The following is a 15,698-nucleotide window of genomic DNA, read 5'->3' on the forward strand; positions in this document are numbered from 1 at the left end:
TCGAGTATGTGAAACAAAAATTTGGATTTCAGGGGCATTATTTTAGTAATTAGAGCAAACTTATGATTTTACGCATAAATTAGCATAATTAATGAGACATGAGTTTTTTGGCAGAATTTGATGTTATAGTTTTGTAGATAATGCCATGGGTAACGCGTGTGCCAATTTTCGTCGCGATCGCGCGATCGACGGCCGAGATCAAAGGGGGGGGGGCTGATTCAGCCCCCCCCCCAGTCTTCTTAGGCGTAGAAATAGCCCAGTCTATTTAGGGTTAAATCATTACCTACTTCAGGTACCAACTCTCTATCAATCATTGTGCATTTATCTCTTCTAAATGTAGATACATGTAGGTGATCAAACTCATGTGAAGATAAACCCTGGAAATTATCACCATATCCAATGTTGAAAATATAGGTACATTGTAATATCACAAAAATACATAATTCAAGTGGCTTCCATATAGACATACAGCTTTTGAGTCCTGGACAAACAAACTCATTCCAAATTGGTATGAATACAGTGTATGTTCATACAGACCTAACATGCAAAGTATTCTTCACGTGACGCTGGATATCCTATGGTAATTTGTTTGTTTTAGTGAGACTGTAGGGGAAAGAAATGACTTCTTGAAGAGAGACTTCTCCCGTGTACGGCTGACCCTTCTGTCCTCGAACTGATGTGGTAGGCGATATCCACGTGGACGTTTCTGATCCTGAGTACTAATGCAGCTTCACACTGTCTCCAGTCTAACACTTTTCTCACTCGCGGCCACTCATTACTGAACTCTTCTAAGTAGACTGCAACCATATCTCCCAGTTTTAATAATGGATGTTGAGGCCTTTTCTGCTTAGTACCTAGATGGACCTGAAATATTACAATGAGAAAAGTCTAAATATTTATTACAAAGGCAATACAAGTTAACAGTGGTATAGTGCACATGAACATATTATGGGATACAAGTGATTAATTCTGAGTGTTTGGAATCCCAGCTATGGGTTAACTTTCTTCAGCAAGAAATTGAACCACATTATGCTGCAATCAACCCAAATTAAGGAAAGTGGGTACTGGCAGGATTAATTTGGCTACTTTTACACATTTACTTACCGCTTGAATAGGTTGTTGTTCATAATTTGAGAACTCCGAAGTTGGATCAAAGCAGAGATGAAAGCGTTGGTATGTTTTGCCGTGTTATGCATGTTGAGACCCGGGTGAATAGCTGGTCAATGTCCTCGTGTGTGTGGCCCTTCAATAAAAATCCTATCTTTACCTGCACTGAAAATGATAAGAAAAAGAATATAACAAGTAAAATTAAGGCAGATTATTTTAAAACACTTTCCCGGGATACACATTGTTCTGCGAAATGATAAATTAAATATCTGTTCAGAGCTTAACCCTATCCAGCCGGGTAGGTGGAGGGGGGCTGTTATTGCCCTCTCAACATCTTTCATGATAAATCTATTACTAGAAAATATTGTGCTGCGATGTTTAATGACTTATTTCCTTTAATAAGCCTCATGCAACTTTTAAGACCAAATTACGATGTTACGTAAACATTAAGTGTATGTAAGAACAAAATTTGCTTAAAAATGTGATTTCATGTACAAATCAAATGCAAATTCTGCATGCAGCTAACATTAATAAATGTATCACGATTTTTATTTTTACTGATTAAAAGCAATAGAATTCATGTTAGTTATGACTGAAAAAAATTGCAAATGATTTTCAATGAAAAACAATGAAAAACAGTAGTTTTAAAAATTTCCATTTTTAAAACATTTCATAATAAACCTGTCTAGACTGCCCAGATCAAAATTTAGCAGTTTCGTGGGTATTTCTAAGGATTCACAGCCAACTTATGATTAAATGTATTAATTACGGTAACATATTTAATTGATTAAACATAAATTTGAATTAAGTTTAGTACAAATGACAATCGAATTGTGGAGATTTCTTCTTGGGTGTGTGCATGCAAATTTTTGCTGCGATCAAGCGGAATGAACATCCGAGGTTTGAAGGGGGAAAGCAAAAACAGGTCTGTCTCCCGGGCTATGCCATTCTAAATTAGCCCAGGCGAAATAGGGTTAAGATAATAAACATAATTAAATGGAACATTATCAAGAATAGCGGCCCAATATTGAGAAAAATATTGTCCTGAAATTCATATGTCATATTTTCAGTGATACTTGATAACTATTTGTTTTTCTATAATTCATGGAATAAGAATGTACACTTTTTTATGTATTGAGAATGCAAAAACTTAATCCTAAAAGGGGGGGGGGCTTTCCCAGACAATTTTACATTATATCTGTAACATGAAAAGCTGGTGCTGACTCATTCTAAGAAAGTTTTTTTCAAGTCTCGCTAAACTTTTGAAACCAAATTTGCAACCCCTTAGTCAGCGCACAACATTTGTAAAGTGTGCATCAGGCCCAAAACTGCTCCAAAACAAGATTTCCTCTACAGATCCAATGCAAATTGTGATGTAATGCCAAATTAATAAATATATCACCATTTCTACATTTTCTGATTACCAGTAAAAGTAAGTGATAATATTTTCTTTATATTCTGAATAAATTGCAGATGATGTCCATCGAAGATGCAAAACAAAAAGTTGAAAAAAAACAAAGATTTTACATAATCAATTAAAAAAAGACATCAGAAAAAAATTTAACATCAATTTTTAGCTCATTTCTCTTTGCCTGTTAATATATCCTTTGCTGTATACAGTACCAATTTTCTAGCTACAACAATGACTGGAAAGAAAGGAAAGTTGCTTTCGCTGTGACTGTATGACTTTTTCCGTTTAACCTGCACAATACTGATACATAGATCACATGGTTCTCTATGCAATGTTGCTTCCAAACTGTATTTGTTTTCAAAATTAGAAAAGAAGATAATCATTCTCTACTTATTAAAACAAAAAAGCTTCATGAAATTTCTGATAGAAAAAGGAATTGCAAATTCTAGAATACATTCTGTTTGATTACATGATGGACATCCAGGATTACATATGGTGTTGAATGTTCTCATCCCTGCAACTTTTGCGTACCACTGAAATGTGAATTTAAATTGCCTCAACATCGTATCTCTGCATATACTTTGAAAATACCACATTTACACAAAAGAAGAGGGAAGAAAGATGGCAAGTGAATAAAGATTGATAATTGTGGAGGCTAGTCTTCCGGGCTGACATCCATGACATATAAATGATACTTATCCTGGAAGACTGTGATGATTAAATCTAAATACATGTACATATACACTATTAAATATTTCATTGAAACTTACTTTTGCTGGAAAAGGTGTGACTCTCTTTCTTGCAGTAAAGTTTGTCTCTCTTCTCTGCCAGTTGTCTTCTCTAGGCAAGATTTCAGTTTGGTGCATATGTCGCATTTCAAAAACCGGTTCACCTGGAATGAACAAATAAAGAGAAAAATTACACAATGTATATTTTCTTAGTTTTTTGAGGAACAGTATTTAACATCATCATAGTTGGGTTCTATACCATTGTAGCAGCTGCACTGCTAAAGCCAGCAAAGTATGCTCTATTATTGTAGATCACCTAAAGACCTGTGTTTATGTTGGGGAATACATAGTCAAGTATATCAAATCTACTTGGTCTCAAAATAGCTTCATGAAATGTGATAGAAATAGGAAGTTATTTCAAATTTTTCAATAAAATGCAAAATCTCTGGTTTTATGATAAACCCTATGATTCAGATTTCCCTTCAACATTTTTTTGTGATATATCTGCCATGCGAAATTTTCTGACTGCGCCATTGACTAAATTTTTATTTTAAAGTCTCACACAACTTTTGAGAATAAACTTGCAACCCCTGAATACATGGTTCCAAAATTACCCAATATTTTGTAAGTGCATACAAACCCCAAAACATGATTTTTTGTTAAAATCCAATGCAAATAGTGTTTTTAGCCTAAATTTATAAAAATGTATTACCAACTTTCCTTTCACTGATTAAACATAATAAATATCATGTTGTCTATGGTCAGTGTAATAAAGATTTCCATAAAAAAAATCAATAAAAAACAAAGAAATCAATCAGAATTCTGGAAATGATATATACAAAAATAATAATTGCGATATTCAATAATTTTTAGCAAAATTTAAGGGCCTTATTTAGATAGTTAGAAGAAAGGTTTTTATTTTATGCATAAATTAGCATAATAAATTGGCAGTATTTATTAGCAATGTAATATTTTTGAAAATTAGATTTTACCATTTTTTAGATTATGCCATGTGTAATATGAGTGCAGATTTTCATTGCGATCAATGGCCAAGATCATATGGGGGAGTGGCTGAATCAGCCCCACCCCAGTCTTCTTAGGTATCGAAATAGCCCAGTTATTTATGGTTAAAGGTATAATAGTTAATATTAGTAAATATACAGTGCAAATACTCACGAGAATCACCTACCTTTGGAATGGTAACATGAGACATTTCCATTCTCCATTTGCGGAAGAAGTATTGCTGACTACAAACAGAACCTCCTTGCTCTTCTACTTCCTCTTTCATAATCCGATACACATTTCCATGTATAAGGCATGAAGAAGATGGATTTTGTTGTTGGTTGGCAGTTTCTCTCCAAACTTATCGACAAATTCACTCAGCCACACCATTGACATCATCACAGACAAAGAACAAAGTCCTTTACGATGGTGATTTGATGGACGAGATGTCACCAATCCTTCTGAAGGTTAAATGAATACCGAGGTGGTACATTTAGAGCAAAGGAAACTATAAATATGTATCTTCTACAATATTATTATCAATAGAAACATAATCATATTATTTCCTGAGCTAAATTTACACTGGTCACGTGTACAACAATCACTATCGCTTTAAAATTGTGATCACTTTAAAATGTAATCAATTAATTCTGATTACCTTTGATCCTTCAATCATATCCTGCCTCCACGTATTTGAACTTGGTAACACTTGTACATGTACTTGGTCATTTTTACCCTTTGAAATTCTATTTGGGTGAATTATCTACGTTCTAAATTCCAAGCCAAGCAATGGAAAGACTGAGTTAAGAAATAGGTGACCACATTTCTGGTGGTGAAATGTTGGGTGTACTAAATTTTGATATCCAAGGTCTTATATATGTCCAATTTTAATGCTTTAAAGTCCATTTTTTTAGACCAGTATTTGTCGAAAAATTTGATATTAATGCACCTTTCATTGTAAGGAGGATTTTGACTTTCTGTATCCCCACAATCAAGCCTCCTGCAGTTGTCTTATCATATCAGCACTCCTCTTCATTACATGTACATGTATCTTTCTTTCCAGCATGCACATATAACAGTAAGTTAAGGACTTGTTTGAGATTAAAACAAGCAGACTCCCCTTCCCCATCTCCTAAATGAGCACAGAGACCCATTTTTCACATTGAATTTGTGCTTGAATAATTGTAATGTTTGGGAAAAGACATCTGTGACTATCAAGTGAACCAAAAAATTGTCCTCTATAAGCTTGCTGGGTTTAGCTCCTGCACCAATGATAATAGCAGAACCAGATCCTAAGAGACAACATATAAAACCATAATCCCTTATAAATAAATTAAGTGAAAAAAAAAGAAAGTTTAAACTACGTGTGATGATTTAATTTTACAAGAATGGTTCTAGTCATGTTAAAGGACAAGTCCACCCCAATAAAAACTTGATTTGAATAAAAAGAGAAAGCAAACACTGAAAATCTCATCAAAATCGGATGTAAAATAAGAAAGCAATGACACTTTAAAGTTTCGCTTCATTTCACAAAACAGTTATATGCACATCTCGGTCAGTATGCAAATGAGGGAACTGATGACATCACTCACTCACTATTTCTTTTGTATTTTATTATATGAAAAATGAAATATTTTGATTTTCTCATCATTGTCATGTGAAATGAAGTTTCATTCCTCCCTGAACACGTGGAATTCCATTATTCTAACATTTTGTGCTTCAGGCAAGGAGGTCCTAATTGTCAAATTCGTAAAAATTGAAATATTGTATAATTCAAACAATAAAAAACAAAAGAAATAGTGAGTGAGTGACATCATCGACTCTCTCATTTGGATGTAACTGGCTCGTTCATATAACTATTTTGTTGAAAAAAAGCGAAACTTTAAAATGTCATAACTTTCTTCTTTTACATCCGATTTTGATGAAATTTTCAGCATTGTGTTTGTCTGATTTTTCTCTATTGATTCAAATCAACATTTTTCTGAGATGGACTTGACCTTTTAAGGATACCTCTTGAAACATTTACCTGCTAACCCTGACTCCATCTTCCATAAGCGGGTCATAGTAATCCCAAGGATGAGTCTCCATCCATGTTTACAAAGTTGTGATGTTCAATAAGGTACTGCAAAATCCATAGCCTCTGATCTGCTAGAGTCTTGTTCTGAAATCCTCTGCGGGCCTTGCATCTATTCTTTATATCTTATGAAGACAATAACTTCTGCAGCATTTCATTCTCAGTATTGCCGCTAATTCCAGACAGGCTGCATTTCGCTCTGTAAAATCATCAAAAACATCATGTCTAAGTTATGATGTCATTTCAAAAACTTAACCTCAGGTTAAGATTTGATGTTGACGCCGCCGCCACCGCCGCCGCAGTCGGAAAAGCGGCGCCTATAGTCTCACTCTGCTATGCAGGTGAGACAAAAACCAAGGACAATGCAGATTTTGTGTATAATTGCACTCAATTCAACACATTCAATGAGAAATGTATAAAAGTAAATGCTCATTTGTGGCAAAGGGCACTAGATCTATATGGTTGTTGCCATGATTTTGAAGATTGGCAGGAGCATTTTCTGTGCATTATTGAACCTTTCTCAGTGTACCTGCTGAATGAGCACAATTGTACAGAAAGTCTGAACAGGCCTTGGCTATTCAGGCAGGATAGTATACATTTAAGTTTTTACTATTTTGAATTCCTTTTTTTTATATATTTTTTTTCTTCTGGAGTACCATTATTGCTGCGGGTGTACAGCTGCGTATAAAGTGTTAAAGGTCAAGTCAACCTCAGAAAAATGTTGATTTGAATCAATAGAGAAATATCAGACAAGCACTATGCTGAAAATTTCATCAAAATCGGATGTAAAATAAGAAAGTTATGACATTTCAAAGTTTCGCTTATTTTTAACAAAATAGTTATATGAACGAGCCAGTTACATTAAAATGAGAGAGTCGATGATGTCACTCACTCACTATTTCTTTTGTTTTTTATTGTTTGAATTATACAATATTTCGATTTGTACGAATTTAACGATAAGGACCTCCTTGCCTGAAGCACAAAATGTTAAAATAACGGAATTCCACGTGTTCAGGGAGGAATGAAACTTCATTTCACATGACAATGACAAGAAAATTAAAATATTTCATATTCATATAATAAAATACAAAAGAAATAGTGAGTGAAGACATCAGTTCCTCATTTGCATACCGACCGAGATGTGCAGGTTTTTGTGAAATGAAGCGAAACTTTAAAATGCCATAACTTTCTTATTTTACATCCAATTTTGATGAAATTTTCAGTGTTATGCTTGTTCAATTTTTCTCTTTTAATTCAAATTAAGTTTTTGTTGGGGTGGACTTGTCCTTTAACCAATGTAGGCTATATTGCATGATCAACCAGTCTTAAACATATGATTTCAATTGTTTTGAGTAGATATGAAGGATTTTGTTTTGATGATATAACGTTGATAAAATCTTTCTAATTTGAGTAAAAAAAATATTACTGCCACATGTCAATCATCTGTACATGTTTCAATGTAAGTTATTTAAAATCAATGATTTTTTAAAAATCATAGTGCAAGTGGAGTAGGGGGCGAGTGTTCATCACTTTATAGGCTATAATGCAATATTATCCTGATTTTAATGACATGATTTCAATTGTTTGGAGAGTAGATATGAAGGATTTATTCATGTCTTGATGATATGAAGTTGATAAAATCTTTCAATTTTGATTACCGGTAAAAAGAAAATAGCCACAAATAAAAAAAATTGTCAATCATTTGTACACGTTTCAATGGAAGTGATTTAAATCATGATTTAAATCAAAGTGATTTAAATTAGCCAACCCTGACCCTTTCACAATCAATAAAAGCAGGAAACATTAACAAAAGAAAAATGTGCATACATTTATGATTTTTGGTTGAGAAACAGAGATTGCATTGTATACAGAATATTTTGAAGCAATTGAAGGTCTTACATGTATGTGCTTTCAAAATGTTGTGTTATTTCTCAACCGCATACCCAGGCATCACAAAAGATGTGCAATATTTAAAAGAAAAAGTCAGGGAGCAGCGCAGTAAAAAAATTGCGCAAAGCTCTGCATAGTGAAAAAAAAATTGTTGGGGACACCCTCCAAGTCCCCCCCCCCCGTTAAATGCGAGTTAACCTGAAATGACCTTAAATTGTGATATTGTGACATGGACATAGTTTAAAATTAATTTCCCAAGTGTTGTGACAACAGAAATATGAACATGCAATGACTACCAAATCAAGATTACTCTTGTCAGTCTAACATACGGTTAAATCTACATTGACAGTTACAAATTAAGATTCCAATTGATTTATCAAACAACAAATGCTCTCATTCGTTCCTTAGCCCATAGTAGCTCATTTAATAACTACATGTAGGGTAGCCTCTCATGCAGTTCCAAAACCTGATCTCCCTGCGGGCCCTGCTGTTATCGTCATTACCTTACAAGTTACATTGTGGTTTGTACAGGTAAAAAAAAAGGGCAAAATGTAACATAAAATGATCATTATGTGAAATTTTAACTTAAAAATAGCTTACTTTTGCTGAAGTTCCTTCTACACGTACATGATACAGCTTCAGAGCAATGAGAGGAGTCAGACTCTGCCTCTATGTCAGCAAAACATACCATCTGACGTTTTCTTCCTCAGGGTTGACCTTGAATAGATAAAATACAAATTAAAATCACTTATTAATACTTCAGTAGATCTCAGAACTGTTGAAAGAAGTCTAACAAAATTATTGCCTAAAGCTTCAGATCTACTGTATGGTTTAGTGGGCTTAATCATTCATTCAGAGATCCCTATGATATCAACTAGGTTTTGGTAACCTATTAACTAAGCATTCTAAAAACCTGCCTTAAACAATTTAAGGATAGATTTCCATTTGTATTTGCACTGATCTGAACCCCCTTGCCTTCAAACCTCTCAAAGAGCATTTTTCTACTGAACAAAAAAAGCATTATGATGCCATGGCCCTGGGAAGCAGAGGTGCTAGATTTGCCTTGGAGTGATTCATTTATTATTCTCCACAGACAGCACCCCTGGAATTCTGGAAGGTGCTATAAAATGGAGAAATATAACCAAATATTTTCTAAGAATTAATCATACAAATAAGTGTATGAAATTAAGTAATATCCTTAAACTCACTTTAAATTTATGTAGCTTAGTGAAATGGTAATATTTGGGGAAATATCAATTTTGACATTGCTACAAAGTACAAACCCCACAAAAATCACCAGAAATAAATTTTCAGTTGAATATGCCAACAGAAATAGGGGAAACTTAGCTTCATAAAGATATATATATTTGACATCTCCCTACTATGTCGTATTGCAATACATGTTTGAATTGTTTATGTGTATTTTTTTTCTCAATATATTCGCCCACTTTATCATTTGTGTTTGTATAATTTATATCATTGGTATGTACAGCCAGTGAAGGCCAAATTTCTATGTATTTTATCATGGTGAATCAAAAGGGGCCTAAACTTTCGATCCTAGCAGAATCTTCTTCGGAGGCAAAATGACAAACATATAAAGTGGAGCCAATTATCATGGATCAATAATAAATGAATCTGAATCTGAATATATGATTCATGAGTATTGGATGTTTTCAACCTCATTACCAAGAGAAGAACTTTGACTCCCACAGATGTTTACTTTTGACAAAAGAGGGATTAAATTTGGGAGTCTATTGAGGCACACTTACCCTCACACTATTGTACAAGGTGACAAAAAGAGGATTAGAACTCATTCAAATCAGCTTAGAGCAACTTTGACACAGTAATTAGGCACTTCCTGTCTTGATTGCAGAGAAGTATCAATGAAAGGTTTTATCAAGTTTTAAATTTCCTTGAATACAAAATTAGGAAAATACTCTTGTTTTGCATTTCAGGAAGAACAAATTCCAAAATAATTTAGAGACAAATATCTGTCTAAATAATACTTTCAGAACATCAATATGGGTTTATTGGATACATCTATTTTGTTAATGGGTGGTCAATGGATGGCACATGGTCATTGATACCACATACACAACTTAATGAATCTGGGTTTCTGCCAAATGATACACAAGACTATTCCCTTATTTTTTTTTGGAAATATTTCCATTCCTACTTTTCATACACTAATGATGCTAGTAGTAGTAGTAGTTGTATTACAAGTTATCAGGCCAAATCATAAAATAAGGTTACTTCAGCAACTGGTGGGCTTAATCATTGACTTTAAAAAGGTAAATTAATACAATACTAGCACATCAATGATGTGGAGCTCATCCGCCAACTCGCAAAGAAATTTAACGCAATTTTTAACTTCAGCCCAGTTGACAATGTAGTGAATTATATTGGTGCACTAGCATACATGTACCTACAAGCCACAACCCATGCAAAGGACGTATCCTTGCCCCCCTGATGAGCTTGAAGATCTCTTTTTTTGCCTGTCAATTTTTTTCTGGTACGAAATCCTTTATTTGTAATTGTTTGGCGGACGGTTTTGCCCCCCCTGTGGAAAATCCTAGGTACGTCACTGTATTGGCGACATAAATTGAGGAAACAGAATTGAAATTGATGAATAAATGAAAAAACATTTTTTTGTGATTTGTGAAAAAAATTGTAAATAAAGCATAAATAATTTTTTAGTCAAAATTTTTGAATTCTGTGTAAAACCTTGGTGAACCCCATGTAGCTCTCAGATGGAACAAAAAAATTCAAATTCGGTTTCTTGAGTTTTGAAAAACATGCATGAAAAACATGTAGCATATTTAATGAGTTTCTAATTTTGCATCCCCCACCTAAAGCTACCATATAAAGCAAACAAAATTAAAATTGAAATTGACAAATGAAGGAGAAATAAGTGTTTTTTGTGATTTATTATTAAATTTTGCATAAATATCACATAAACTAGCATTATTTTCTAGTCAACATTTTAAAATTCTGTGTGGAAGTTTGGTGACTCTCATGTAGCTCCACCAGATGTAGGAAAAAAATAAAAAGTTGACCAACTAATAAAGCATTTCTTGGTGATAATCAATACATTTTGAATAAATTACCAATTTTAAGTAATTTTCTAGTCAAAATTCTTTGTTGAAGTTTGTGAACCTCATTCATGCAGCTACATAGAAAAGGCAGAAAATATCATGAAAATGATTTTCTTTCTTGAATTAAGTTGATTATTTTTATATAAATAGATTTCTTGACCTCATAATATATGGATTTGGTGTCAAATCATGATTCTAGGTTACTCAGAAGCTGAGATAAAGTAAAAAAAACTCTGTTTTGGGCGAACATTTTGAAAAATCCTAGATGGCAGCTATATAGGTCACAGTGCACATGGAAACTTTATTATTCTAACCTTTCCTTTAATTTTCAATTTCTTCAAAAAATATCCGGCGAAGATAAAATATGAACTAATTTTTTCCCTGAAGCTAGTGGTGGGTACCAATGGGAGAAACTCATGTTTACAAGAGTCTTCAAGAAATTGGCAGGCTCCAAAAATGAGATACAAATTCATACACATATATCATGCAAACTATAGACTGCAATCACTGCATGTATATGCAAATGTACTTTGTAATTGTATTGATCTTCATGAAAAAGTTTTCAAAGACATACCTGGTTAAAGTTAATATCGACTTCAGAAATGTAACAATCCGACTTTTTGAAAGGGAAATCTACTTCTGTTGAGTAGCCACCTGTAAGCATGTTTAAAGAACAAAAAATTAAACAACAAATTCAATCATTTTTAGATCAAACCTTTCACCCATCATTCATTTAGAGATAGTCCTCCAATAAATGTTAGCAGAATTTTAAAGAGGTGGAACATCATAAAGAATATAAATCAGAGAGGGCTCTATAATATGCAAATAATTGCATCAGTACCTTTTGTTTAATAAAAGTTTAAAGGGGAAAAGAAATCATCTAAATCCTTCAACTTCACTTAAGACCATATAAAAACAACTAAATTGCTTCCATAAATACAATGTTTACAACATGTTAAAATTACCTAATATCAACCTCCCCCGTCTTTTTAAAATCGATTTTTGTTTGAGTTTGCTTGCCCTTGATGCCACATTTCAGGAGGCAATTTTATATGGATTTGTAAACATTACTCAAAACATATAATATACCTGCTTGAATCTCAACTTCACTTGCATGGGGTTCATGTTGTAGTGTACATGGATGTACTTTCTCTCTTTGAACAACACTGCTTTCACTGAACACTTCAAGTTCCACCTGACAAAAGATAAAAAAATCCAGACTTCAGAAAGGAAAATTAGAATAATTACATCATACAATGTACCGGTACATGTAGCCTAGGTAGGACCAAGGCTAACCTTCTTCTTTCTTTTAATACTATGCTTACCTGTGTATAAAAGTATGCAAATATTCAGGCTATAGGTTCATTCCAGTTAATATAAGGCAATAACCTGATTTACCTGGGATATAGTTAATGTAATTCTAACCATGCATTCACTTTTGCATGCATGTGGTAGGTAATTAAAACCTGTACGTAATGTGTAACTTTCTAAATATGATAAACAAAGGAAAAGCAGGTAAAGCTTATCTTCAGCTTGGTTCATCTCCCCAAAGGGAATGCCTCTAGACCCCATTTAATATCATTACAAGATTATCTTCCCCCCAAAATAGTTGTGGTGTTAAGGTCAGATATAATCTTAAAAAATTGTTTGAATGTTATTTGATAAATATGCTAATTTTACATTATCAGATTTTACATTGATTGCTTGACTTTTCCATTGCACAAATCTATTTCATTCATTAAGACACACATAGTCATAGAATTAGAACACAGAGTAGAGAATAGATCCCTCTAGGCCTAAAACTGTTTCACCGGTATAAAACTCCCAGTTTATAAAAATCCTGTGTAGATCACTCGCATGACAGTTTTTTTTTTCATTCCTTAAAATATCACTTTTGAAATAAAAAATGGAAAGAGTTCCCTATGCACCCTACACCAAAAATAACAAGTATTTAGACTTCTCGTTCATTCACTTCAGATTTATCTATTGATTTTTTAATGTTATTATCATTTGCTTGGCATCACCTAGCTGTGCCATGCCTGGTACTGCTGGTAGTCTAACAGTGAACTGAATCACTGTGACCTGTAGCTCTCTCCTCCCAATATAAAGCTAGTGTTGCTTACCTTGCTTGGGACTCTAATTCAACTCGTTCCAAATGTAGTCAAAAACTCATCCCGCTATGCTAGCGAGAAGTGCTGATAGCGTGAGAGGTATTTTTATGCGATTATGAGCCCATAGACTAGTTCAACAAATCTAGACTCAAAAACCCTTAAAGACTAAATAAACTGATGTCTATGAACAATATCACCAGGGGGGGGGGGGGGGGCAGTCAAATGTATTGCTGTACATCTGCGTGACCAAATTACATGTATTTCCAGACACCCCCTAAACAAGTTTTACACAGGCATCATTTACACATTTTGGGCCCTAAACAAGTTGTTGCCAGAATAAACCCTTATTTAAAAAAACAAAAACAAAATGAATTGAAGTTCAGAGCCAATTTGATTTGATGAATAGCTAGTGTTATTAATGTAAACTAAGTGTAAAAACATATTTTTTTAATTTCTCTGTAAGTGGATCGAGCCAACACTCACACTGTCACAGCCACAGGCCCAACACTAAACAGTAATTGGTGGCGGAACAACCAATTTAACAGAGACCAAAGTTTTTAGTATAAAACTAAAAATAAAGCCTAGGGCTAGGCTTAGCCTTAGGCGCGCCTTACCTCTCTCTGCACCAACGGGATCTGCTCGAACACAACGTCGTTGCTTGCAGCAATCTTCGAACCCGTAGCTGATGTCAAATCGCCAAACTCGACTCAATAATCAGACTGGGACTGGCCTGGAGCCGTACTCCGGCTCGTAGTAGACTGGTGGCCTCTTCATTTGTTGCAGCATTTGGGGCCAAAGCATGTATTTCATTAAGAATTGCGCCCTGATCAAGCATAGGCTAATTTCGATTTTATCTGAGCAATTGCTGCCTATAAGCAAATGGTTTAATTAAAGATGCAGGGGATCAAGTGTGTTGGAAGCGCGCGAGCAACCTCTAGATAATAGGATTTGTATTGGAGGGGATGTCATTTTTAATAACAGCTTCTGCTGGTAATAAAAATAATACTAATAATGATCCTTGTGAGATGTTGAAAGCGCGAATCGCAAGCTGAAACTAGTAGACATTTCATGTAACAAGACGTGAAGTGAGCATTCGGAGCATTTTTTTTTGTAATCGTGAGAAATATGTGTATCTTTCTAAAGAATTAATGCGAGGGCGAGCTGTAATTTGTTGAAATACTGACCTGGGGCCCGTTGCATGAAACTTTTCCCTGAGAAAACTCAGGTTGTTTTTACAGAAGTTTTTGCCCTGTGCTAAAGTCAATGGCGGAAATCAGACTAACCTTATAGTTTTTAATTTGTTACCAGAGTTTTCTCAGGTAAAAAGTTTTATGCAACAGGCTTCAGAAAGTAATCTTTTAAGGACTGCATTTAGTGACTCATGAATAGAATATAGATATCTCACGAACTAAATAATGAGAGCGCGAACCGCAAGCTTAAAATTTGTGATATTCCAACCTGAAAACTGGACTTCTTTTTTTTGTAACCAGGAATAGAATGAGTTCCTCAATAAACAATACTTGATGCGAGCGAGAAACGTGAGCCAAATTTTTCCGATTTTCAAACCTGAAAACTGGACATTCTACGTGTTCTAAGAATTCTTGTAAAAAAATAATAATAGCTGGGAGAATAGTTTTCAGAACTGAAGTGGCTTCCCTGGGCAAATGATATCTATATCAATATTATCATTCTAGGCCCACATGAAATTTTCAAAAGTTTGAGCACGTGATTCGCTCGCAACATCTCACAAGGATGCCCTTTTAACAGTAATTGACCAAAAAGGCGAATTTTACATCTTCAGATTTGACTTTTCCCCCAAACCGCTTGCTCTCTACGCTCGCAGAAATGAAACGTAAATATATAACTTTAGTGATCACTTAAAAATTTGTGCTCAATTTAGTTACTACAAAACACACAACCTCTTTACACAGATGATAATCTAATGGTGAAAATATCCGTTTGCACCAAATTGCCCCTATTGGCCCCCTTTTTTTGCTTTGCCCCCCCCCCCAAAAAAAAATAATACGTTCCGCCGCCATTGGTTAAAACACGCATCGTCTTCATGGCTAACTGCAAAAAGTTCTTAAAATGTCCCCTTTAGATCAGGTCAGAGCTTATATATTTAAAAATTCTGTTCGCGCTTCTTGCTAGCAGTTATTATCTAAATTTAGTTACATATAGGCATCTCGCTTTGAAGATCACAAATGTATAGTGACTGCACTTCGGAGTGCTGATTTGCACTTCAGTTTTTAGAGTGTAGGACTACCCTTTCAAAGAAAC

At 34.3% G+C, this 15,698-nt stretch overlaps 1 long non-coding RNA gene across 1 annotated transcript; it reads right to left on the minus strand.

The window, feature by feature from the left end:
* Nucleotides 1–751: 751 nt before the first annotated feature.
* On the minus strand, nucleotides 752–14,184 carry LOC121410059. The gene is made up of 7 exons (XR_005969275.1): nucleotides 14,033–14,184; nucleotides 12,397–12,502; nucleotides 8,813–8,929; nucleotides 6,275–6,521; nucleotides 4,436–4,709; nucleotides 3,289–3,410; nucleotides 752–864 (listed from the first exon to the last, which is right to left on the minus strand). It is a non-coding gene; the product is annotated as an uncharacterized LOC121410059 (long non-coding RNA).
* Nucleotides 14,185–15,698: the final 1,514 nt, after the last annotated feature.

The sequence above is a fragment of the Lytechinus variegatus genome, chromosome 1, assembly GCF_018143015.1.
Source record: "Lytechinus variegatus isolate NC3 chromosome 1, Lvar_3.0, whole genome shotgun sequence".
In the NCBI taxonomy this organism is placed as follows: domain Eukaryota; kingdom Metazoa; phylum Echinodermata; class Echinoidea; order Temnopleuroida; family Toxopneustidae; genus Lytechinus; species Lytechinus variegatus.